At 45.0% G+C, this 26510-nt stretch overlaps 1 protein-coding gene across 2 annotated transcripts in view; it reads right to left on the bottom strand.

The window, feature by feature from the left end:
* The window catches only part of LOC117229799 (uncharacterized), a 273256-nt gene that overhangs the window by 157984 nt on the left and 88762 nt on the right, over window positions 1–26510 (bottom strand). The window lies entirely within an intron of this gene.

Genomic DNA, 26510 nt, shown 5'->3' with positions numbered 1-26510 from the left:
CTTGGAAAGAACTGGCCGGCCGATGATGAGGACGCGGACGTGTGAGAAATCCAGGTCCGAGAATCGCCTAGAATTGAAATTTAACGACGCCGTACCCTGTCGCGTCGATAGCGCCGTAAATATGGCGCGCTTCGACCATGCTGACAAATATAAGATCAATTCATTGAATTCTTTAGCTTCTCTCTACAATTCTTTTCCATTGCAATTCGAGCTTTGACTCATTTTATTTCGAATTATTTCGTCTTCCAGTGTGACTCTCGAATTTATCTTTCTAGTAGATCTAATCTTTTCTTGTACTTTTCAATTATAATTTATTGATTAATTGTTCTATCATATGGGATAAATACATCGGACTTTTATAAGCTAGTTCGATCTTGTCTATTATTTTTCTTGTCTTCGATTATTTTCGAACTTCGACCTTTGATATTTTTACGTATTTCATTTGAATCAGCGACCATCACTTTCGTTTTTTATAGCTCCAATTTTTCTGCTTTCATGAACGATTATCCGAGGTTATTTATAACGATTATTATATTTATTATATTTATTTATAACGGTAGATGATTATATTTAACCACAACGGTAGATAATTTTATTTATTCACAACGGTTTTACAACGATCGAGCCACGAACCTGTTCGAAGTATTAAATACAATCGTTACAATTGTTGTAAAAAATTGTTCAAAAAGCAATTATTCGGAGGCAATTCGAAGACAATTCGAAGGCAATTCGGAGACCACATGCCACGACTCGAAGGCAATTCGAAGGCAATTTGAAAACAATTCGACGACAATTCGAAGGCAATTCGAAGACAATTCGAAGATAATTCGAAAGCAATTCGGAAGCAATTCCAAGGCAATTTGGATGCAATTCGGAGACAATTCGAAGGCAATTCGGAGGCCGCATGCCACGACTCAAAGGCAATTCGGAGGCCACATGCCACGACTCGAAGGCAATTCGAAGGCAATTTGAAAACAATTCGACGACAATTCGAAGGCAATTCGAAGACAATCCGAAGATAATTCGAAAGCAATTCGGAAGCAATTCCAAGGCAATTTGGATGCAATTCGGAGACAATTCGAAGGCAATTCGGAGGCCGCATGCCACGACTCAAAGGCAATTCGGAGGCCACATGCCACGACTCGAAGGCAATTCGAAGGCAATTTGAAAACAATTCGACGACAATTCGAAGGCAATTCGAAGACAATTCGAAGATAATTCGAAAGCTATTCGGAAGCAATTCCAAGGCAATTTGGATGCAATTCGGAGACAATTCGAAGGCAATTCGGAGGCCACATGCCACGACTCGAAGGCAATTCGAAAGCAATTCGAAGGCAATTCGGAGGCAATTCGAAAGCAATTCGAAGGCAATTCGAAGGCAATTCGGAGGCTACGTGACACGATTCACGATTCAATTGGACATATACAACGGTAGATTACTATATTTACTTACAACGATAGATAATTCTATTTATTCACAACAGTTTTACAACGATCGCACCACGAACCTGTTCAAACTATTAAATACAATCGTTACAAAAGATTGTTCAAAAAGCAATTATTCCGCGCCGTTCGATCAAACCGAGGATCTGGCAGCGAGCGAAAACGTAAGCGCGCCGTTTAATTTCCGCAGTTTCCGGAATGAGAAAATAACGCGAACGCGGCGTGTTCTCCGCGGCGCCCCACGAAGCTTTAAAGTTGATAAAAGAAAAAACCCACCTTCGAGACACAACGGGCGAACTTTAATTAAGTTCGCCCTTTCGTCGGACACACAGTTTCTTTTTCTCTCGGGCCGGTTTCCGGCCCGATGCCCGGCGAAGATCGATTGACAATAATAGAAGAAGGATCGTTCTCGGTCGAACAGAGAAGAATTCGGAACGGGTTCGCGAAGGGCCGGAATCCCGAAACCGCGGGGATTCGAAATAGCCGAACTTTCGAGGGGAAACTGATTTAATTGCGAGCGGAGGGGCCGAGCGGAGCGGAGCGTGGACGCGAGCGGAGAGACGGCGAGCGGACGGCCGGCGGAGCAAAGTTGCGAACGAGTTCCCTGGAAAATTTTCAGCCGGCGGGAGAATATCATTACCGTACCCTTTAGTTTAATATCTTGTTAGAGGAAACAGTTCGAATATAATCGCTCCAGTCTTCCCAATTACGCCGGGGCACGAGGGAGAGGGTGCCCCCTCGAATCCCGAAAAAAAATCACCGCCGCTATTTCCATCGTTCTCGCGCCCCGCTCCATTTCCACGCTGATCCCTTCTGTCATTGTAATCGCGTTTTCCCACCGATCCTCCGACGCTTCGGGGGAAATTTCGAAGTCCATTTCCGATTTTTCCGCGGCTCCCGTAGCATCGTTTCCAATCCGAATAAATGCCGTCGCCCCATTGTTCGACGATCCGGTCCGGCACGGTCTCGTATTTTCGAAAAACGCCGCTCGCCGGTGCATCGTAATTCCCGTCGACGTAGCCGCGCGAATCGTTCGAACCTTTGAATAATTTCTTGGTCATTTCTCTTTTGTCCGTCGAATCGACTTCGCCCGACGCAGAGTCGATCCTTCGTATTGTGTTCTTTAAGAATTATGTAAACGAGGCACGTGGCTCGAATCTTTTCTATCCGCAAATAAATACATGCATAAATAAATAAGTAAATCAGTGAATAAATAAATAAATAAATAGATAGAGAGATAAATGAATGGATAAATGAATAAATAAATAAATAAATAAATGAATGAACGAATGAATAAATAAATAAATAAGTGAATGAATGAATGAATAAATAAATAAGTGAATGAATGAATGAATAAATGAATGAATAAATAAATAAGTGAATGAATGAATGAATAAATGAATGAATAAATAAATAAGTGAATGAATGAATGAATAAATTAATGAATAAATAAATAAGTGAATGAATGAATGAATGAATGAATGAAAGGACGAATGAATGAATGAATGAATAAATAAATGGACAAATAAATGAACGGATCGGTTTAACGCTTCACCGCGATGTGTAAATAATTAAGAAGTTCTCGGCGCGAGGATGACGTTGACGGCGTGAAACACGTCCCGAGCAGGTCCCGAGTTTCGTGGATCTGCGACGAGTTTTCAACGAGCCCACGGCAATTTAGGAACCGCGACGCCCTCGGCGCGGGGTTATTAGTGTTAATTACCCGGCGATATCGAGCCGGATAATTAAGGGATTAGCGGGTTTCCGTTTGTCGGCTGACGGTGTATATTAGAAACAGTCCGAGGAGTTAGTGTGTTTGGATAAGGACGAGGCGCGCTGTGCCGGAGGATCTGCGGCGACCGCTTAACAGCCAACTGTGCGATTCCGACTGATTTATGCGGGTCCGCGGGTCGATACGTTGCGCACCGGCACCGGCTAATTCTGTTCGAGTTGTCCGAGTCGTTAGCACCGATAAGGCTGTGCGATCTTTATCCTCTTCGGGGAGCATCGAGTCGCCCGGCGGAGGTGCTCGATTAGTTCGCGTCACGATGCTGCAATTTGCTCCGAGAAATGTTCGGAGCTCGGAATTGAAACCGGCAGATCCGAGAATACTAAGTCGACGATTCTACGGGTCTCGCGGCTCGTTTTTATGTGATAGAAAATCGAGGCTAAAGGCAGAGAAAAGGCGGCGGCCAGCGTGCCCGGTGGACATTAATATGAATGCGTAGCAATGCTGGAATGATAAATGATCGCTTGAATGGTTTATTTCTAATGTTTTTCCGCGATTCGAAGGCAATTCAGAGGTAATTCGGAGGCAATTCGGAAGCCACGTGACGCGATTCGGAGGCAATTCGGAGGCAATTCGATGACAATTTGAAGGCAATTCGTAGGCAATTATGAGGAAATTCGAAGACAATTCGAAGGCAATTTGCAGGCCACGTGCCACGACTCGAAGGCAATTCAGAGACCACATGCCACGACTCAAAGACAATTCGAAGGCAGTTCGGAAGTAATTCGGAGGCCACATGCCACGATTCGAAAGCAATTCGAAGACAATTTGAAGGCAATTCGAAGACAATTCGAAGGCAATTAGGAGGCAATTCGCAGGCCACATGCCACGACTCGATGGCAATTCGGAGACCACATGTCACGACTCAAAGATAATTCGAAGGCAATTCGAAGACAATTTGAAGACAATTCGAAGACAATTCGAAGAGAATTCGAAGGCAATTCCATCACAATTCGGAGGCCACGTGCCACGATTCGCGATTAAATCGCAACAAGAACAATACAAATAAATGAAAAATATCGCATCGAGAAATTCGATTGCAGCAATGATAAGAAAAATATAAACCGAACGCACGATTTTCTTTTTAATAAATTACAACAGACAAAAGATATACGTTGCGCCGGTAAAAATAAATTGCACTCGTAGAAACAAACGATGCTTGCAGAGATAAATCGTGCTCGCGCGATCGCCGCAGAGAGAGAGAGAGACTGGAAAATTCAGAGAAGCTCCCATGAATGAAGATTGCAGATCGCCCCACTGGAATCCGAAAATCCGTACGAAATAATCCGCAGAAGAGGTCGCGAGACGGAATCTCGCATTGTACACAATTACTCGGTCCCTTGGTTCACCGGTCTCTTTCGGATTGTTTGTAAAATGGCCCCCCGATAGCTCGGAGGTCCTTAATCCGGCCGTAGGACAAACGAATCGAACTTTTCGAGCAGTTCGCGAGGAGAGTCTCTCTGTTCAATTTCGCCCGAGAGAGGAGAAGCGGCTTGCGAGCAGCCGGTGGGCAGAGGATTTATGGCCGCGAGATTCGCTCTTCAATATTCGCTGTTCCCGCGCCTCGACCCTCTCCTCGCTTTTCTTTTTTTACCTTCCGCGGGACCCGAACTTAAACTTTCCACGATAAATATTACGAAACCGTGAAAACGGCGCGAAAGCGGCGGCCCGCGTCCCGCGCCTCGAAACTTCCGTCGCCGCTCCTTGAAATAATTATCATTGGCCCGGCGGCTGATTTGAATAATTTTATTCGGAGCACACTTTCTCGTCTACCTCCGTCTCCCTCCTGCCCCTCCCTCGCACAGAAACACCGGGAAGCTCGATAACTTGCGGCGAAATCTGCCGGCGAATTTAACGGGGCGCTCGTATGAAATGTGTTCTAATTGCGCCACGTGTTCCGGGAATGTTCTGTTTACGTTGTCCTTTGACGCGCTCAACTTCCCGCTTTACTTCGCCGTGAACACGTTTAATTCACAATGGCGCGCGATGCGCGCCAGTCTCAACTTGCCTTCGGTTCGCAAATAAATTTAATTGCGTGGCCAACGTCTCGTTTATTTTCCGCCGTTGCCTCGTTGTATTTTCAGCCGGAAATGTTCTTCGCGGCGTCTTTACTCCTTATCTTGCCCCGGCCGCGAACATATTTCACATCGTGCGCACACTGTGCACAAAGTTTCGCTTGCTTTTGCCACGGACACTTGTAATCTTGCGGCTTAAAAATATACCCTCCGGGATGTTTATTTCGTCTCGCTCGCGGTCCGAATAAATTTCATCGCGCGCGCGCGCGCGCACGTAACGCGACGTCTTCTTGTCGGACGTTTATCGCGCTTCGGTTTTGGAAGAAAAATGTTATTTGTTGAGGATCTTTGCTTTTGTCTTGCTCGGCTCGCCGCGTGTGTACACGGTTAACGTTATATTGGGTTGGCAACTAAGTAAGTGCCGATTTGTTCAATGAAATAAAAAATTTTTTTTTACTTGGAACGAAGTTTAATCTGTAATGTATTTTCCATTTTGTTCGATGACCTTCCGCCATCTCTCCGACAACTTGAAAATTCCACGCTCGTAGGAAGTCCGATCCTTTTCGGCCAAAAACTGAGTTAAGTGAGATTTTACAGCGTCATCGTCGTTAAAAGTTTTACCACGAAGGGAGTTGTCCAGGGATCGAAATAAGTGGTAATCCGATGGCGCGAGATCAGGGCTATACGGTGGGTGTAACATCGATTCCCAACCAATATCCATCAATTTTCGCCGAGTGGACAAAGACGCGTGCGGCCTAGCATTGTCCTGCTGGAAAATGACACCTTTACGATCGACCAATTCTGCTCGCTTTTCCTTGACCGCTGCATTCAATTTGTTCAGTTGCTAACATTCGCGGATAATACAAAATAACATAATAATAATAATAATAATAATTTTATAATATAAAATTTACGGATATCATAAAAATGGGAGTGAGAGACATCTACAACTGAAATCGACAATTACTTAGTCGCCAACCCAATACATTAAAGATTAAAATCGAGGCTAAATGAATAAATAATCGAAGGCTATAAGATGCAATCGCGGCTAAAATAAAAAAACAAAAGTGACATCGGAACAGAAATTGAAGCTCGCCCCTCGGATAATAAAAAATAACATAATAATAATAATAATAATAATTTTATAATATAACATTTACGGATATCATAAAAATGGGCGTGAGAGACATCTATAACTGAAATCGGCAATTACTTAGTTGCCAACCCAATATTTTCGTCGGACATCTGTTTTCACCGTTCGTTTAAAATGTTTTCTCCGGAGAATCTTTATTTATTAGTTCGCCGTATACGTTGCGTTCGTTTGTACGATATGTTAATTAGGTTCTCCGGTTTCCTTCACTCCCCGACGGTCCACGGTTTTAACGTTGCCGGGCTAAAATATGCGATTAAAACTCCGCCGTGGAAAACTTCGCCGATCGAGGATTAAAAAAAAAAAAAGGAATATACACGTGGCCCGCAAAAGTGTTCGTACAGCTTTTAAAACGCGATAACTTTATCGAAGCTGAACCGAATAAATTTGATCTTTGTTTGGACGATAGAAGGACTTAGTTTACTAGACGTTGACTAAAAAGCTTTTTCTTTTCTAGACGTTGGCTAAACAGCTTTCTCTTTTTTAATTTTGCTTTTGCTTGGAGTGAGAGGAAAAAAATGAGAAAACTACGTTTTGTAACTTTTTTAGATGAACGTGTAACGATTTGTTACAAGGTTTGTAACGTTTATTAACGATTTATTATTATTAGGAACTGTTGCAGTTTTTGGTAAAAATCGTGACAGAATTGCGATTATTGCTCTCTCTCTCTCTCTCTTTTAATTTGTCTCTCTCTCTCCTTCTCTTTTAATTTGTAACTCGTAATAACGTGAACCGATTTCGACGAAATTTACTAAATCTTCATTCTAGACTCAGATAAAAAATTTAAAAATAATGGTAGTTTTTTACTTCTCGTCGTTCCAAGTAATAGCGAGATTAATTAAAAAAGAAAAGAGCATGTAGGCTCAGACTAAAAAAAGTCAAAAAAAGCAGCAGACTTTCATTTCTCGTCGTTCCAACTAATAGTGAGATTAATTAAAAATGAAAAGAGCATATAGACTCAGATAAAAAAAGTAAAAAAAAAACCATCAGATTTTTATTTCTCGTCGTTCCAACTAATAGCGAGATTAATTAAAAAAGAACAGCATTTCAGTCCAGCAGACCAGTCCCTCTGTCATCTAAAAAAAGAAATCAGTTCACTTAGTCCAGTTCTAAAATATAATAGTTACACCGCGATTTAAAGTAATCTCGCGGTCGCGGTGGAACGGCGGCGTTCGGTTACAGAAACGCCGGGATTAGGGCCTCGAAAGTTGGCGAACGGGGTCGCGGCGCCTAGACAGGGGAAACTTGATTAATGCCGCGCTGGATCGGATATTGCGTCGGAGGACAATCGAAAAACCGGGCGGCTGGTGTGGGCGCGGAGGGGGCCGACGGAAGGGGTCACAGGTGGCCGAGAAACTCGTCGAGATTGCTGGGATATGCTCGGGTGCTCGTTCGGTTTCTCCGTGCCGAATCGAAGCCTGCATCGGCCTGGAATCGGACGATTTTGGTCGGGCCATGGTCAGACGCAGCCCGGCCAAGTAGTTTCGGATGTTTGCGGTCGGACATGCTGATGCACGCTTATCGTTCGCACCGATGATTCCGAGATCGTTCGGTCTCGGCTTAATCGCGATCCAGACCTCGATAGTCCGACTACACTGCCTGGCGCACGTTCCCCGGGGAATTGAGGTCTACCTTATGTCCGCCTGATCACTATGGCTCGCGGTTATCAAGTGGCGCGCGGATGAGTCCAATTAATTGGATCGGTTCTATCGCGCGGCGCGCGCTCGAGCCGCTGTCAAACGCCGGGGAAAAATCGTGGACGGAGTTTCTTGGGCTCGTTTTAAAGCGCAGAGTTTGGACTTTAGATTCATGGTTGGTTCGATGGTGGGGAAAATTTTTTCGAGACTGTACGGAGGATCGAGTTTGGGCAAGTTTTCGTGGAACTCTGGATGGAACTCTGCTGGTATTTTCGTTTGCCACGAGGTAATAATATATTGTAGGGTAAAACTGATTAGAACAGATGAAAGTAGAGCTTTCAGGCTTTCAAATGAGCGCAGCGAGATTGTTGAACGATTTTTTTCAACGAAGTTACAATGGGTCCAACATCGATAATCTGTACGAGGAAGGTTTTCGAGAGTGGTATTACCTGGTTTGGATTTTTACAGTGCTAGAAGTATCCTAGAAAAATTGAGCAATAGGGAGATATCAGAGTAGAATTTTCACGCTTTAAAACGAGCCTAATTAGATCGTCGCACGATTTTTCCAAACAACGTTACAAGCGTTCGAATGCCAACGATTCTTACAAGTAAAATTTCCAAGAGCGAAGCTTCACCTTCTCCGGATGTTCGCAGCGCCAAAACTACACAAGAAAAATTGAGCAATTAGTAGATATGAAACTAGAATTCTCACGCTTTAAAATGAGCCTAACTAGATCGCCGCACGATTTTTCCAAACAACGTTACAAGCGTTCGAATGCCAACGATTCTTCCAAGCAAAATTTCCAAGAGCGAAGCTTCACTTTCACCGGATGTTCGCAGCGCCAAAACTGCCCAAGAAAAATTGAACAATCGAGTAATACAAAAGTAGAATTCTCAGGCTTTAAAACGAGCCCAAGTAGATCGCCGTCCAATTATTTCTACCGAAGCAACGGCAGCTCGAGCAGCTCGACCCTCTCTCGATCATCGAACGAGCCCCGTGAAAAATCGCGTCGGTCTCGCCGTCTCCGGTTTAAAAATCCGTGCCCGTTGGCGCGCGCGTAACGACCAGCCGGTTGTCAGCGGCACACGTGGCGCAGTTGTGTCATATTATTGCCAACGAGCGGCTATAATGCAGTCCGCATGAATATTCCACGAGTCCCGTCTTCCCTGACACTCGATGATAGACACCGGCCGCGTACACAGGCGGCGTCGGCCGCGCAATTTGCCCTCGCGTCTCCCGGCCTGTCGATCGATCGCCGGGAGGGGAAAAAAGCCTGAGGGGGGCGGCGGTGGAAAAAAGCGAACAAAACCCGCGGAAAAAAGCGAGGCGAAAGCCGCGGAAGAGTGACGGGTCCCGTGGCGGTTCGAACCGCGCGCGGTCGAATTAAATACACGGACCGGCTGACAACGAGCCTCTATTCGGTGTTCCCTTTTCGGGGAGCACCGTAAACCGGGGCTCCGGAGGATCCAGAGACACCTCTAGATCCCGTGTCACGGGGATCGTCGACCCGGGAGGCGCCTCGGCCGATTACTACCGAATTAGCACTTCGGGTTCACGAGACGGTCGTTTGCCCCATAAATACGCCGATAACGCTCTGACACGGAACGACGGTCCGCGGTGAAAGACGAAACAGTGAAAAGAACGGCGCGCGTTAATTATTAATACTTTGGTGCTGTTTAGCCGTGTTTTTCGATGGTCGAAGTCTTTTCATTGCGGAGGACGGATCTTTGTCGCAGCGACGATGCGAGTCAATTTGATATCGTGTCGCTTCGTCGCGAGGAAGGATCGTCGATTTTTGGTCTACTGCGCAGAGTTATACCGCGGTTTTTTTCTGTTAAAAATGTCAAGGTTATTAATTTGCCACTTTGCAGGATATTTGAGGACATTTGGAACACCGCGCGCCTTTTATCTTTTAAGGTGCCGACTGTCGAGCCTGTTTCGAAGGCATCTGTTGTGAACGTCGACATTTTTTTCTCTTATAAATGAATAAATAATAATAAGAATAAAACATAATAATAAGTGAAATAATAAGATAATAATAAATAGATAATAAAAGATAATAATAATAAGATAATGATGATAGTAAGTAAAGAATTACAGCTAAGTAAAAAAGAAATAATAAGTGAATGTTATTATTATATTATATTATATATATTATAATATATATATTATTACTTATTATTATAATAAGTAAAAAATAATAACAAGCGAAAAAAAATAATAAATAGACAAAATAATAATAAATAAAATATAATAATAAGTAAAAGATAATAGCGAGCAAAAGATAACAATAACTAGAAAATAATAACAAGTAAAACATAGCGATAAGTAGAGAACACTAGCAAGTAAAAAATAAAAATAAATCCTCATTTTATCACCAGCAACGGACCTTTAACAGACGCGTCGCGGTGGACGCCCGCCGCGATAGCTCGTCGATGCGTCGAACGAGGCCAGAACATTCTCTACGCCGCATAGCGTTCCGCGAACTTTTGCCACGGCTGCAATAAAATTACCTACGCTAATTAGTTAAACGAAGTCTCTCCCATGCCACACGTTCCCGATGCACTTGAACGCGAAGGTTGCAGCGGATCGCTTGCACCGAATCAATTCGCGCGCCTAATAGCAGCCGGAAAAATCAGAGGAAGTCATAGAAGCACGGTGAGGGGGAGGGAGGAAGAGGATTCCGAGGAAATAGAAACAAGGATTCGAGCCGGCCCTTCCCCTCACCCCGGCCACCGTCGAGTAAACGCAGAAAGTGGATGAACCGTGCAAAGACGGTCTGTTTTTTTACGAGGAACGGGACACCGCGGAATGCAGCGACGCGAACTGGCGCGGGAACGCTGGCAGATAGAAAGAGAGAGAGAGAGAGGGGGGGGGAGAGAGGAGAGCGCGAGAGGATAGGAGAAAGAGAAAGGGAGAGTCATCCCCGGTCACGCTCCGAGGGTGGATCAATATCACCACCACCGACAACGAGATCGTGACGGTGCACGGGATTCACCAGCCGCAGCAGAAGGGTGGTTGTGTGTCTTTCGGCTAGGTGCACTTTGACAACGACATCTACCTTAACACCGCCGCCAGCCGCCCCTCCAACTTCTGTATCTGCAGCCCCGCTGTTCCTTGCCCCTGGATCTCTGCACTCCCGCACTCCCGAGAAAGAGAGCGCTCGCTCGCGAGAGAGAAAGACAGAGACATAGAGCGCTCACTGGCGAGAGAAAGAGAGGGAGAGAGAGTGAGGGATGGAGTACACCAGCCCCGAGCAACCCCCGGCGTGCCTCGGCGCCGCTTCGAGCACGCCACGAATTAAATTACACGCGATCCGGTCCCGGGCTCTTTGTGAAACGGCCACGCTCGGTTACTTTTCGACGTCCTAGGAGAGAGAGAAAGAGAGAGAGAGAGAGGGTGAGGGAGAGCCGGTGGGGTGGCCCGGCTTGTTTTCTCCCATCCGCCTCTCTCCATTCAGCCTTCAACCCCTATCGATGATCCCGTTTCTCTCCCGTTCGACTCCCGTGCAACCGACTCGCGCGCTCTAAACTTTTCCCTCGCGTCGGCTCCGGTTGATATTTTTCCGGGGGTTGTTTCTCCCGAGGAAACACCGACGGGGTGGGCTCGCCGTTTCCAGCTGCCCGCCGCGCGACCCGCGTCTTTTACGGGAAGTCCGAGCTCGCCGGAAGCCGTGGAAGAAAGGGAAATTGATTTCTATGCTCGGGTTAGGGCTGCTTTCGGAGCTTTCGTTGGAATGTTCGTCGAAATCATCGTCGAGAGGGTAACCTTTTCTTCGGGCAGGATATTTATAAGTTATAAGTTGCTTTCCGATACGAATTCTGTGCGAGAAGCTGGGACCATCTTTGCGCGAGAAGCGTGTGCTTCGATTAGAGTTTCGGAGGCAATTTGGAGGTCTGCTGACACGATTCGGAGGCAATTCGGAGACAATTCGGAGGCCACATGCCACGATTCGAAGGCAATTCGAAGATAATTCGAAGGCAATTCAAAGACAATTCGAAGGAAATTCAATGGCAATTTGAAGGCAATTCGAAAATAATTTGAAGGAAATTCGAAAATAATTCGAAAGCAATTCGGAAGCAATTCAAAGGCAATTCGAAGGCAATTCGAAGATAATTCGAAGGCAATTCGAAGGAAATTCGAAGATAATTCAAAAGCAATTCGGAAGCAATTCAAAGGCAATTCGAAGGCAATTTAGAGGCAATTCGAAGATAATTCGAAGGCAATTCGAAGGCAATTCGAAGGAAATTCGAAGGAAATTCGAAGGAAATTCGAAGATAATTCGAAAGCAATTCGAAAGCAATTCGGAAGCAATTCAAAGGCAATTCGAAGGCAATTCGGAAGCAATTCAAAGGCAATTCGAAGGCAATTCGGAGGCAATTCGAAGATAATTCGAAAGCAATTCGGAGGCCCCACGCCACGTTTCCAATACAATTCAGAGACCACACGCCAACAATTCGACAGCCACGAACAATAAATTCTCTCAAATTGATTCGATTGTTTAGTTATAACAATGTAACCGTACCAATCGTCAACAACTATAAAAACGAGCCACAATTCTGTCGTCAAGTATAATCGTATCATTTTCTCTCAAATTGTCCATTCTCGCGCACAACCCGAGCGCCAATTAGGAAGAACTTACCGCAGTCAACCGTCCAAATGAAATTCGAGCCTTTCGGTTCGGTTTAAAAAGAAAAATTTATCGCGTTCTATAAAGAGTTTTAATATCGGCGGAGCGGATAATCGAAGTTCCACGGTAATTCCAAGAAACTCGCGTGAGCAAGCAGAATTTCCGTCGGTGTTCGCGACGATCTCGTATTCGTCACGGAGCTGAGGGAGCGTCGCGCGGGGCGTCACGGTATCGGTTATTTCCGGTGCACGTGACGGCCGAGATTGTCTTTCGGTGTTTCGAAGCTCGTTAATGCGCACCGCGAATGAGACCGTGGCGGCGGCCAGAGGGCTCCCGTTGCCCGGAATATTATATTCCCGGGGATTCCATCTTTGTCCGAGTTTCGACGTGGAATAAAGCGCGATACTCTGTCCGGCGCAGACACTCCGGTCCGGCGGCCGCGGATAAAATATCGTTCGATAAGCGTTTCCGAGCTGGCCCCGCGCCCCGAGCTGCTCCCGACGAAAGAATAGAATTTAATTGGAAAACCCGGTCGAACGGCGGCCGCGTCCTCCCCATAAAACAGCATCGGCACCCCGGCGTCCGCCATTTACATATTTAAGGGAGGCGTCGACAACGCCGGCCAATAAATTCGCCGTTTCATCGGGAAGAGATTTATCCGACCGTGTAAATAACTATTACGATGCGACGCGCCCCCCTTCGGAAACGGGACCTCGGCTCTCTGGAACCCCTCCGCTCGGGGGCGGGGAGCGAGGGGCGCCGAATAGCGGCCCCCGAATCGCGCCGTTAATTAAACCGAAAAATCTCGCGGCCGGCTTTCCGACGGTTCTACCGGCGCGCCGGGAGAATTGGCTCGCGACGGGATTCTCAATTAGCTCGAGCCCGTTTTACAACGACGAAATCACCGTCGGAATATAGAAAACCGACGGGTTCGGCCGAATTGTCGCGCGAATTACACACATTTCTGGCGCTGGCGCGCGCGCCCGATCGACGCCGCGTACAAGCTAATTTAAAGGTGAAACGGGCTGATTCGCGCCCCCGGGCGAGCAGATTAAAAACGCGGCACCGTTGACGAATTGTTCTCGGATTTTCCGCGGCCTCGCGGCACCGCGTTCTACAGGCTCGTTCACGAATGAAGAGCGCCGAACGAGATCGCTTTTTTTAGAGCGCGAGCGGCGAAGGTGAGTTACAGTTCGATTTTTAAGTCGCGGTGAATTTTTGTGGTAGGAAGCGATCCGGGGAGGTCGAAGTAGAGATTTCGCGCTTTAGAATGATCTAAGCTGCATCGTTGTGCGATTTTTTTTATGAAAAGGAGAGACGATGAATCGAGTGCGCAGAATTTGTAACGCTGTCGACAGGGAAAGAACCTTTACTGTTTCTAGGATTTTTGTACCTCGTCGAATGTTTTGTAGCGGGAAATGATTATAGGGAGGTCGAAGTAGAGATTTCAGCCTTTCAAATAAGCTAAATTGCATTGCTGTACGATTTTTTTTCACGGAGTTATGGTAGATCGAATGTGCAGAATCTGTAACATTGCCGAAAGCGTAAGGACTTTCGCTTCCCCAGGATTTTCGAATGTTGAACAATTTTTAGGGAAGGAAACAATTAGGGCAGATCAAAGTAGAGATTTCGCCCTTTAAAATAAGCGAAACTGCGTTGCTCTACAATTTTTGTTAACGAAATTGTAGTGGATCGAATGTGCACAATTCGTAACATCGTCGAAAGGATAAGGATCTTCACATTTCCTACGATTTTTAAACTACACAAAATTTTTTTACAGAGATATAATTACGGTGAAACAAAGTAGAGATTTCGCCCTTTAAAATCAGCTAAGCAGCATTGCTCTACGATTTTTTTTAACGCAGCTACAATAGCCCAAACGTGCAGTATGTGTAACAACATCGTTGAAAGGGTAAAAGATACCCTGACCTCGCACGTTTCCTACGATTTCTAAACATCATCAAATGATCACAGACTTAACCAAGTACGGTGATTAAAAGTAGACTTTTCACCCTTCAAAATAAGCTAGCTTACACTGCCGCGCGATTTTTCCTAAGCAAGTCGCGACGGATCGAACGTTCCCCTCGACGCATCAGAACGCGCGCGAGGGGCGCCATTTTGTACAGCGAAGGTCGCCTCGCTGGATACGATCTTCTAAAAAACGAGACGTTATAGAAGAATACTCGTCAGAGCTTCTCGAACCGGAGAAACCGAGGAGACCGTAGGAACCCGTAGGAATCCGTCAAAGGAATTCCGCGAAGCAGCGGACTCGTTCCCGAGTCGAGGATCTCGATAACTTCGGAGAACCGATCGCGAACAGTTCGGCGCTCGAAAAACAAAGTTAACGGATAATTCATGGAGCGGAGGCCGTTTCGGAAGAAGCGAGGCTCGAAGCAGTTCCTCGGTTCTTGTAGTACAACGGCATTCCGGTTGGGGAACGAACATATTGCAAGCAGTTAAGCGGCGTTAATTACGGGAGCGTTAAACGCACGCCGGGCGGCTCGCAGCCATCCAAAGATCCCCGGGTACCATGGAAAATTATTACCAGCTTTGCCTAATGCCGTCTAGTGTTTGCGCACCGCTATGGAGCGAGAGAGAGCGAGGGAGAGCGAGGGAGAAGGAGCGAGGGGTGCGCGTCGCCTGTAATTCCGCGAGCGAGGGCCTCTCTCCTTAATTTACTCGAAGCCACCGGCTGCTCAAACAACTCAGAAAGGAGGATGTCATTGTCGAAAACGGTTCGAGCACCGTGCAACGGCATGTTGGCCCTCGGGTCTGTTTACACGACGTGATTCTGAGTCGGATTACCGGCCGGCCAAACAGGCAAATAGACGAAGGAAAGGGAACCGTCGTCGACGAAACTCTTCCGTCACGCCAACGGCTGACTCGACGTCGCGTCGCGTTCCGTCGTCACGTTACCCTGTGCTGCATCGTCCGCTGTCCACTTTGTTATTGGACACCCTCTTCCTTTGTGTCCTCGTTACTCGATGCATCGGGACCGTGATGCTGCGACGAGTAAACGAGCCGGGACTGTTCGTTTGCCGTTTATTTCATGGGGCACCCTCCACGATCGCCGACCATTTGCGACATGGTCTTTCTCGCAATGGTCTGCGAGTCAAGGGGGTGGTTCGGAAGAAAGGGTTGATTTGATATATTTGACGAGAAGAGGAATTATACGATACTTTAGGATACTTTGACGGGTTCGAGTTGTGATGAGAATTTTTTAGTGATCATTTGTTTAGTATGGATGTTATTGTATTCTTTAAAATTTGGGAGGAAATTCTTGTTTCTTCTTATTAATATTTAAGCATACGAGTTAATTTTGGCGCATGATAAATATCGGGAAGAAAGTCTGGATAGATTATTTAATGTAGACTGAATGAGGTATGAATGGAAGATTTATTGAAGTGTATTTGTTGAGGTATATTCATTCAAATATGTTTATTCAAGTTTAATTATTGAAGTATATTTACTGAAGGACGTTCATTCAAGTATATTCATTCAATTATATTTATTCAAGTATATTTATTCAAGTATATTTATTCAAGTACGTTCATTCAATTATATTTATTCAATTATATTTATTCAAGCATAAGAATATTTATTGAAGTATATTCGTTCAAATATATTTATTCAAGTATATTTATTCAAGCATAATTATTGAAGTATATTTATTGAAGTATATTCATTCAAATATATTTATTGAAGTATATTTATTGAAGTACATTCATTCAAATATATTTATTGAAGTATAATTATTGAAGTATATTTATTGAAGTATATTCGTTCAAATATATTTATTGAAGTATATTCATTCAAATATATTTATTCAAGTATATTTATTCAAGTATATTTTTTGAAGTATATTCATTCAAGTATATTTATTGAACCATATTCATTCAAGTATATTATATACAGGATGATTCACAATAATCCCCCAATTTGTAGGTCACAACAAAGAAACCACATCAGAATTATCAACGTTCAGACGACTCATTTAACACAAACCGTTCAAGACAAAAATAAAACAAAAGTATCCAATGTACAGTTCAATCCAAAATGTACAGTACATCCAAGAGCAAAGTTACAATATAACCAGCATCAATACCGATCTGCAAACATCACACAAAAAGAATTCTATTCCCGATGCATCGACTCAAACCTCAAAAAACTATTTCTCCCACCGACAATAAAATCTAGAAAATTTATTTAACACAGAATTTGCCGCGAACGGACTAGAAATCATCCGAAAGAGTGCACGACGTGCGTAACGATTCGGTCTAATACACCGTGTATCGAGAGCCCGGAGAGTACATTTCACGGAGAACAGAGAGAGAGAGAGAGGGAGAGAGAGAGAGAGAGAGAGAGAGAGAGAGAGAGGGTTTTGGACACGGTGCTTGTTTAAGCGCGGGGAAAAATGAAAGCCGCGCCGGCAAGCACAATGGAGAGGCCGATTCGTAGGAAGTAGAAGAGCAAACTATGCGGCAAAACGGTATCGGTGCCGATACAGAGAGACCTCCTCTCCCTCCCCCTGCCCCTGTTAAAGGACACGTTTTATCGAGACCGTCGACAGAGCCGGCGGAGCCGCGGAGTGAAACGTCCCCCGGAATGGTCTGGCTCTCTGAGAACAACCCCGCGTCGGCCGAATTGGTTCGCGTATCCGTTTCGCGTATCCGTGGAAAAACGGCGGTCTCTCCCCGGCCGTTTCCCGTGATACTTTTATTTTCGCTGTTCCTTTGTGGGGGAGCCCCGTTTGTTCGCGCGACGCGTGCAGCCGCCGGTACAAAGCGTGTTCCACCGGGGTGTGCATCGACTCTCGGTGTCTCGTTTGCGCGAAATATCGGGACGAGAGGCGCGCGCGCCTCGAAAAATCAAAGGTGAACGCTTTTTGCAAAGCTCGTCCGTCCTCCCCCCGGCCTGTCGCCGGCCCGTTGTAACGAACACACGCGATCCACCTATCTCGTTCCAGAAGAAACGAGCCGGGGCCGGCGACCGGCTTTTCGCAGGAATTTCCGATGGCTTCGTTAGCCGAACGAATTCTCGCCGTGCGCCCGCGAGCATATTCTGTTTCCTTCTCGTTGCACGCGCCCTTCGGCCTTTAGGCACTTTCCAGTCCAAGTGACTACGGTAATGTCTCTCTAATTGACGCTCGGATTGTCCACTAAAGTGGAGAATTTGGGAAGAGGAGATACGATTGTTCGAGCCTTGTATAGGCTTGGCATGACCTTGAGAATTCGTAGCTATAGGAAACGAGCTACATGGCTCGAATAATCGTATCTTCTCTTCTCAAGTTGTTCATTTTTGTGGGCAATCCGAGCGTCAATTAGGGAGACATTACTGTATGTCGTTTCGAAAGAATTCGAACGTCTAATTGTACACTGTGTATGCTATAATTGTTAGGTAAAGGGGCTTATAAAAGGGTTGACGGCACTTCCTGAGCTTCTTTGAACAATAAATAACATTGGAAAAATCAAAAAGTTGTTCCTAACAACGAATAATTATTCCACGATTAAAATTATATTCGAATATAATATAAGAATAAATTATAAATGAAAATAAAATAAATATAATAAAATAATAGTATAGATATGACATAATAAAAATAAATACATAAAGATAATGTAATAATAATAACAGTTTTATAAATAATAAATAGATAACATCGAGTAATATTCGAATTAATATAAGAATAAATTATAGATAAAAATAAAATAAATGTAATAAAATAGTAATACGTAGATATGATACAATAAAAATAAATACATAAAGATAATATAATAAAAATAACAGTTCTATAAATAAAAAATAAATAGCATCGAATAATATTCGAATTGATATAAGAATAAATTATAAATGAAAATAAAATAAATATAATAAAATAAGAATATAGATATGATACAATAAAAATAATAATATAATAAAAATAACAGTTTTATAAATAAAAAAATAGATAACATCGAATAATGTCTTCGAATCCTTCGAATAAATTCGATCCGAATAACGTTTCGAGCAAAAAGGTTTTCTTCGGCACGAAATTTTATCCGAGTGACGGCTCGAATATATTCACATCGAATATATCTATAAAATTTGATTCGAACGATGCGCCGAATAAATTCTACGACTTTAATTAAAATTTCACTCGTAATTCGATTAAAATATGCCCAACATTGACGAGCAATCCGGTGAACGAACTGCCGGCGCGACTGTCGCGCTTTCAAAAGCAACTCCAAATGAAAACGAACGATCGAGAAGGTGCGAGAGATCGCGTGTAACAATTTTTCCGTGCCGCGCGGCAAGTAATTTCGGTTTTCCGGCCGCTTAGACAAAGAAGCGCCGGCTGAGGAATCGTGTGAAAGATGGTCGAAGGATAAAGCCGCGGTGCTCGGTCGTCCAAATAAATCTCGCGGCGCTTGTAATGGCTTAATGCGAGCCGAGGAGCCACCCCTTCCCATTTCCAGGGTAGCTGCACGCCATCTTATTACGATGAGCGATCGTCGGAGACGCTCGTTGCGCGTTCGCCGTTACTGCGACCCGGCCAGATTAGCACTTTGCGGAACTTTCGTGCTTTCCTGCTTCTCGTCGCCAACCTTCCCTCCCCTCCCTCTCTTTCACCCTTCTCCATCACTCTCTCTCTCTTTCTCTCTCTGTCTCTCTCATCGGGCTTCTGTCGGAATTTCGTGACTCGGAAAATTTAGCCCCGCGCCCCGCTCTCCATTTGCGACGACAGCGTAGCACTTTTAGCGGGAACCGCTCGATGGAATCCCAGCAGGAGCTGTGAACCTTCGCAGTTTGCTTGAATATCAACTCGGAAAACTTTCGGCTTTCGGGTCCCGGCCCGGCGAAGTGCCGGAGCGCGGTGATTCGCGAACGAGACCGCCGGCTGAAATTATTCCCGCCGATGAAAATCATACCCGAAAAAGGCCAAACGAACTCGCCGAACGCGCGCGGCGAGTAGCTCCGGGAGGAAGAGGAGTCGCGATACGCGCAGCGGCCGCCATCTTGTCGGCACCGGGGAAGCGAGTTCCAAAGCGATTCTCTCGAATACGAGGCTGCTTTCGTTCATTCGCGGACGTTCTTTGCCGGAACTTTTTGCCGGAACTTTCGAGGAGGATTCGAAAAGTTCTGAAAAAAGGAGCCGCTGTTCTTGGCCGCTGCGCCGCGTGTATATTTTCCAAAGGGGAAGGACTGGAAGGACGGGCGAAAGCGGAGACTTTGTTCTTTGAAACGAGGCTGGGTAGACCGTCGTGCGATTTTTTCGAACGAAGTTGCGTCGCGTTGAATGAGGATGTTTTGAGAAGTTTTTGAAACGCGGAAGATATATTCGGTTTCTTACGATCTTTTAAGTTTAAAGAATTTTTGTGGAGGGAATGAATCGGTGGAGGTTAAAGTGGAGATTTCGAGCTTTCAAATAAGATTGGGTGCGTTGGTCTGCGATTTTTTTTAACGAAGCTGCAGAGGATCGATTGTATAACGTTTTTAACATTGTCGACAGGGTAAGGTTCTCTAGCTTCCTACGATTTCTTAATCACAGAAATTTTTTGTAGATTAACAATTATGGGAAATCAAAGTGGAGATTTCACTCTTCAAAATAAGCTAAGCTGCATTGCTCTACGATTTTTTTTAACGAAGTTGCAGTGGATCGAATGTGCAGAAATCGTAAAATCGTCGAAAAGGTAAGGATCCTCGCTTTTCCTATGATTTTTGAACTGTGTCAAATTTTTATAGACAGAAACAATTAGGGTAGAACAAGGTAGAGATTTCGCCCTTTAAAATAAGCCAAGCGGCACCGCTGTACGATTTTTTAAAACGAATTTAGGGTAGTTCGAATGCGATCCGAGGACAATTACGCGATGCGATATTTATAACGATGCGAACGATATTTAAATTCTGGAAGAAATCACCCCGTTATTGTTTTACGTTTAAAATCACGTCGGCGCGCGTAAAAATCTGACGCGATCGAAGGGTTAATTCGCACCGATAAGAGTCGTCGGTATCAATTTTCCCGGAGCTCGAGGGGACACGCGACCGGCCGATCGATCGATCTCGAAGATAAAGGAAGCTCGTTTCGAGCAGCCAAGAGGACGGAAGCGGCGCGAACCGTTCCGTCGAGGAATTCCAGCTAAATGAAACGTTTCGGCTCCTTTTTTTCTTCCGGCCGATATCCCCTTTGACCGGCCGGTCGACGAGAAATCCCGGGCATTCTCGCGATCGAACTTCACGAAACCGGGCGCACGACGCTCGAAATGGATAAATAAACGAACAAATGGAGTGAATGGGATCCGTTTCGCGGCTGGCCGCGGGTCAAAGAACTGCCGGGCATACCGGGGGATGCAAAGGACGAGCGGCCCTTGGCCCTTCTTCGCGTTTCTATGGATAGGCCGCGCTCACGGATAACGAACAGGTCCGAGACGTTATTCTCAAAGCGGCCTGGAATCCCTTTGAACAGGCACCCCCGGGTGCCTGGTAGCATCTTCGTCTTCGTTCCAGGGTGAAACGCCGTTTGCGACTACAGGCTGACTGACCCGTCTCATCCCTCTCGAGCACCGCAGAAACGCCTCGAATTTTTCCAAGGAGAATCCCGAAACGCTCGAATATCCCGTTGAAATCGTCCCGTTTCGGGCTCGACCCGCGGCGATTTATCCTGCGACTGGCAGATTTATTCCATCGTTTCTCATCTTTACGGCGGGAAAGACAATTATATATTCTGTAGATTCGCGGGAAACGCTTCCAACGAGTCTTTGTTCGTTAATATTAACAAAATAATGTAGTATTTTAAAACAACGGCAAGGATAATTGTCTTCGGATCATATTCGAACTGCTCTAACTTCGTTCTGAAAAATCGTACAGCGATACGGCTTAGCTTGTTTTAAAGAGCGAAATCTGTACTTTGATATTCCGTAATTGTTTTCTTCTCTGAAAATTGTTTAACATTCGAAAATTCTGTGCAAGCGGAAGTCCTTATGCTTTCGACAATGTTAAAAATGTTGCACACATTCGATCTACCGTAAATCTGTTTAAAAAGATCGTAGAGCAACGTAGCTTAGCTTATTTTAAAGGGTGAAATCTCTACTTTGATCTACCCTAATTGTTTATGTGTATAAAAATTTGATACAGTTCAGAAATCATAGGAAATGTGAGGATCCTTACCTTTTCGACGATCTTAGGAATTGTGCATATTCGATCCACTGCAACTTCGTTAAAAAAAATCGTAGAGCAACGCAGCTTAGCTTATTTTAAAGGGCGAAATCTCTACTTTGTTCTACCCTAATTGTTTCTGTCTATAAAAATTTGACACAGTTTAAAAATCATAGGAAAAGTGAGGATCCTTGTCCTTTCGACGATCTTACGAATTGTGCATATTCGATCCACTGCAACTTCTTTAAAAAAAATCGTAGAGCAACGCAGCTTAGCTTATTTTAAAGGGTGAAATCTCTACTTTGTTCTGCCCTAATTGTTTCTGTCTATAAAAATTTGACACAATTTAAAAATCATAGGAAAAGTGAGGATCCTTGGCCTTTCGACGATCTTACGAATTGTGCACATTCGATCCACTGCAACTTCGTTAAAAAAAATCGTAGAGCAACGCGGCTTAGCTTATTTTAAAGGACGAAATCTCTACTTTGTTCCACCCTATTTGTTTCCGTCGATAATAATCCGATGATATTTAAAAAATTGCCCAGAAAAATTAGATCTCTTACGGAAGCACGAATTTCTTTTTATAACTGAAATATAAAAAGAACGCAAGATATTTAACGAAATATATTTAAAACGCTATTCTAGGGGTTTAACAAGGCCATCGAGATCGTTTCCGGTGCTTGGCGGAGCCCTTTGATCGTCGTAGAAAATGATTAGAGAATCATTCTGCAATGGTGGAGTTGAAAGGGAAGAGGGTTGTTCTTTTTTCCCACCCGAATCGGTTTATTATTTCCGCAGCAGCGCGGGCAGCGTTCGACGAGAAGACGGACGAGAACGGCGCATTATTCCCGGCGCTATTGTTCGGCCGACTTCATTTGTCGGAAGACATTTATGGGATCACGTTGCCGTATTTCCCGTAAATTAACGACACAGCCGACGATTCGCGTCGATACGTGACGGCACGGCGCGGTTCGTTCCGCGATCGACACGTCCGCGACACCGATTTCACGGGGTGCAACCTCTGCAGCGTTCGCTACCCAATGACAAACACTGTTTCGTGGGAAAACTTGGGTCATCGATCATCCCCACCTTCGAGCGGTATCCTCATTGTTTCGCCGTTTGCGAGAATTAAATTCGGAATCCGTTGCAATTGTCTGACGAATACACAAAAATGATGTTCTATATTTATCGTATCTGTACGATTGAATTGTCACAAACTATTATAAATAGATACATATATTTATTGTTATATAATATTTTTTATAATAATATTATATAATATTATTATATATTATTATTGATATTATATATAATTATATAATATTTAACATAAATATATAATTCTTTAATTATTATATATATTACATATATATATATATAAATTATTATATATTATAAATATAAATTATACATTTATTTATATATATATATATATATATATATATATATTAACTATAATATAATATAATATTAATAATATAATATAAATAAACAGCCTAATTTCCAACAGAACGGAACAACCCCCTCGGAGCGCGTAAAAATAATTGCGAACCTAGTTCCTAAAATATTTCGACGGCTTCCGTGTGTCTCGCAGGAGAGAGAGAAATTGTACGGTCTCCGCGGTGTAGATCCCCTCCCGGGGGTGAGTTTTTCCGGTTGGCTGACAACGGTCCGAGGAACGACGAGCAAGAAGATCAAGATGGAGCAAGATCCTTGGGAAGAATATATAGCCCCGACAGTGGACGTTCGCCACCTGCGTTGCTTGTCGTTCTCATCGCGAAATGACGGGGACACTGAGGAGGGGGCTGGGGTGGGCATCGCACGAGTTGCGATGAAAAAAGGCTGGAGGGCGGAATTAAACCGGCGAGAGCCAGCCGAGTTCCTCGGCTGTGTTTCGGGGAGCCGGCTGAAAGTCGCTGGCCCGCTCGCCGTATTTACTACTTTCGTCGCGGTCGAGCAAACGGGGGTAGCTTTCCTTCCGCCCCCCCCCCACCCTCGAGGGACGACGGGACGCGGGACGCCGGCGGATGGAAACGAATGCTCGAATTCGCGGGAACGATTTAAAGAGACCGAAAACTCCTTTTTTAGCCGGGACGGGAATCGCTCCCCGTCCCTTAACTTTTCCCATTCTTTCTTCCGCGGCCCCTTTGCAATTCTCCGCTACCCCTGTCTCCTTTTTCATTCCCTCCCCTGCGTCCTACGCGAGCGACGCTCCTCTCGACCCCCTTTCCACCGTTCTGTCTTTATTTTTCTCCTTCAGCTCCCCTTTGTTTCCGTTCCACGCCCTCCACCCCCGCCCCCGTTTCTCCCCCGTCTCCGTCGCTGCTGCGATTCTTCAACCCCCACTTTCTTTCTCGCTTATCCAACCCCCCCGTAGCACCGCGCCGGTTCCAAGCAGCCGTCTTCGCCCGGAACCCCCCGCTGGTCCCGGCTTCTTTTAACGCGCGGCAGCCACCCTCACCCCCGCCTGCTCCCCCCCAAGAACACACGCTCCCCCGGCGCGGAAAGCTGGAAATTCGTGTTCCCCATCGACTCTGTTCTACGACGGCACTCTTGTTGTACTTTCATTCGAGCGGTTCGCGTCGACCAACCCCTTCTCCTCCCGTCACCCACACTCCCTCCCGATACAGACAACCGTAGACACCCCCGCGGGACCGTCCGCGTCGATATCGGACCGTAAGCGAACCGCTGCTACGAATTAATCTCGCCCTTTAACATCGAGCAAATATTGTCTAGTCTAGATACTGAAGCTTTTTTCTTTTAGGGATTACAGTGGAATTTTTGGAAGTTTTATAACAGGAATGAAATGTGAAATAAATAGAAATTCCTTTCGAGGATACGAAAGAGAGTAATTGAGAAAAGAGAATAAATAATTCGAAAAGAGAATAATTCACAAATACAGTAATTTTACAAGGAATGGCCAAATTTCGGGTTGCTCCGAATTTTCCTGAGATGGTCCTGCGCCTGTGCGATGTATTGCTGCGTCGAGATGCTAAGGGTCGACTTTTAGGTGCCAGTCGGGTGAGAAAGATCGCGGAGTTACAAGATACGTGATCAAATGCCTTCGAATCGTGTCACGTGGCCTCCTAATTGCCTTCGAATCGTGTCAAGTGGTCTCGGAATTGCCTTCGAGTCGTGTCACGTGGCCTCCGAATTGCCTTCGAATCGTGTCAAGTGGTCTCGGAATTGCCTTCGAATCGTGGCAAAAGATTAGAAATAAATAGTTAAGTCATCTTACTATTAATAAGACTATTATTATTTTAGCATTACTAGAATATAATAAATAATTACTAGAATAATAAAGAGATGGCGAGTTAGGTGAGAAAAATTGCGGAATTACAAGATTCGTGATCAATTGCCTTGGAATCGTGTCACGTGGCCTCCGAATTGCCTTCGAATCGTGTCACGTGGCCTCGGAATTGCCTTCGAATCGTGGCAAAAGATTAGAAATAAATAGTTAAGTTATCTTACTATTAACAAGACTATTATTATTCTAGCATTACTAGAATATAATAAATAAATTTAAATAAATATAAATACTGCCCCAACGAGCCGCGATTTTTCGAGCCTCGCGCCTTAATATTCTCGGATCTGCCGGTTCCAATTTCAACCTCCGAAAATTTCCAGGAGAAATTATTACAACTTAATCGAGACAATTTTTTGAAACAGCAAGCAAAGGTCAGCTTCGCGTTTTTCCCTTTTTTTGACAGCGTCTTCGAGGGGGTGGCTTTCGGACCGCGTTGTATTTAGGCAGGATTCCAAAATCCAGGCACAGGGAAACCACGCTAACGACCTGCCTAAAAGCGTCCCCGGTCCTCCCCCCCCCCCGCTCAGTCGTTTAACCGTCGACGAAGCTGGACGTTCCGCCGCGAAAGCATCCCCGAGCCTCCAGTTCCAGCCCGTTTCTCGGTGACCGCGACCATTAGCGAACTTGAAATTGAGCCGATTTACGGCGATGCGAGTGGCCCGTTGAAACCCGTAGCCTCGCCGACAAGCAAGACGAACGAGCCCGACGGTCGAACTGCGAACGAATCGGATATATCGGGGGAATTGTATCGGAAAAATGGCCGACGCGCCGGTCGGTCGATTCGCGGGAAAACCGTGCCACCGAAGGTCTCCTCGTGGAACTTTTCCTGTTCTCTCGAACTGTGCATCACGAATGATTAGAAACGGCGGAATCAAGTTCGAGAAGATTCGAAGAAACTGCAAGCCTTGGAACGCGAAACTTGGAAACGCGGAATTCTTAAGGAAAAAGCGACGCCAAATAGGGAACGATCGAGAGAAATATTGGGTTGGCGACTAAGTAATTACCGATTTCAGTTGTTAATGTCTCTCACTCCCATTTTTATGATATCCGTAAATGTTATATTATAAAATTATTATTATTATTATTATTATGTTATTTTGTATTATCCGTGAATGTTAGCAACTGGACAAATTGAATGCAGCGGTCAAGGAAAAGCGAGCAGAATTGGCCGATCGTAAAGGTGTCATTTTCCAGCAGGACAATGCTAGGCCGCGCGCGTCTTTGTCCACTCGGCAAAAATTGATGGACATTGGTTGGGAATCGATGTTACACCCACCGTATAGCTCTGATCTCGCGCCATCGGATCACCACTTATTTCGATCCCTGGACAACTCCCTTCGTGGTAAAACTTTTAACGACGACGACGCTGTAAAATCTCACTTAACTCAGTTTTTGGCCGAAAAGGA

This window comes from Megalopta genalis, chromosome 2 (genome assembly GCF_051020955.1).
Source record: "Megalopta genalis isolate 19385.01 chromosome 2, iyMegGena1_principal, whole genome shotgun sequence".
Taxonomy (NCBI): domain Eukaryota; kingdom Metazoa; phylum Arthropoda; class Insecta; order Hymenoptera; family Halictidae; genus Megalopta; species Megalopta genalis.
The sequence above is the reverse complement of the archived record's forward strand: the minus strand, read 5'-3'. Positions and strand labels throughout refer to the sequence as shown.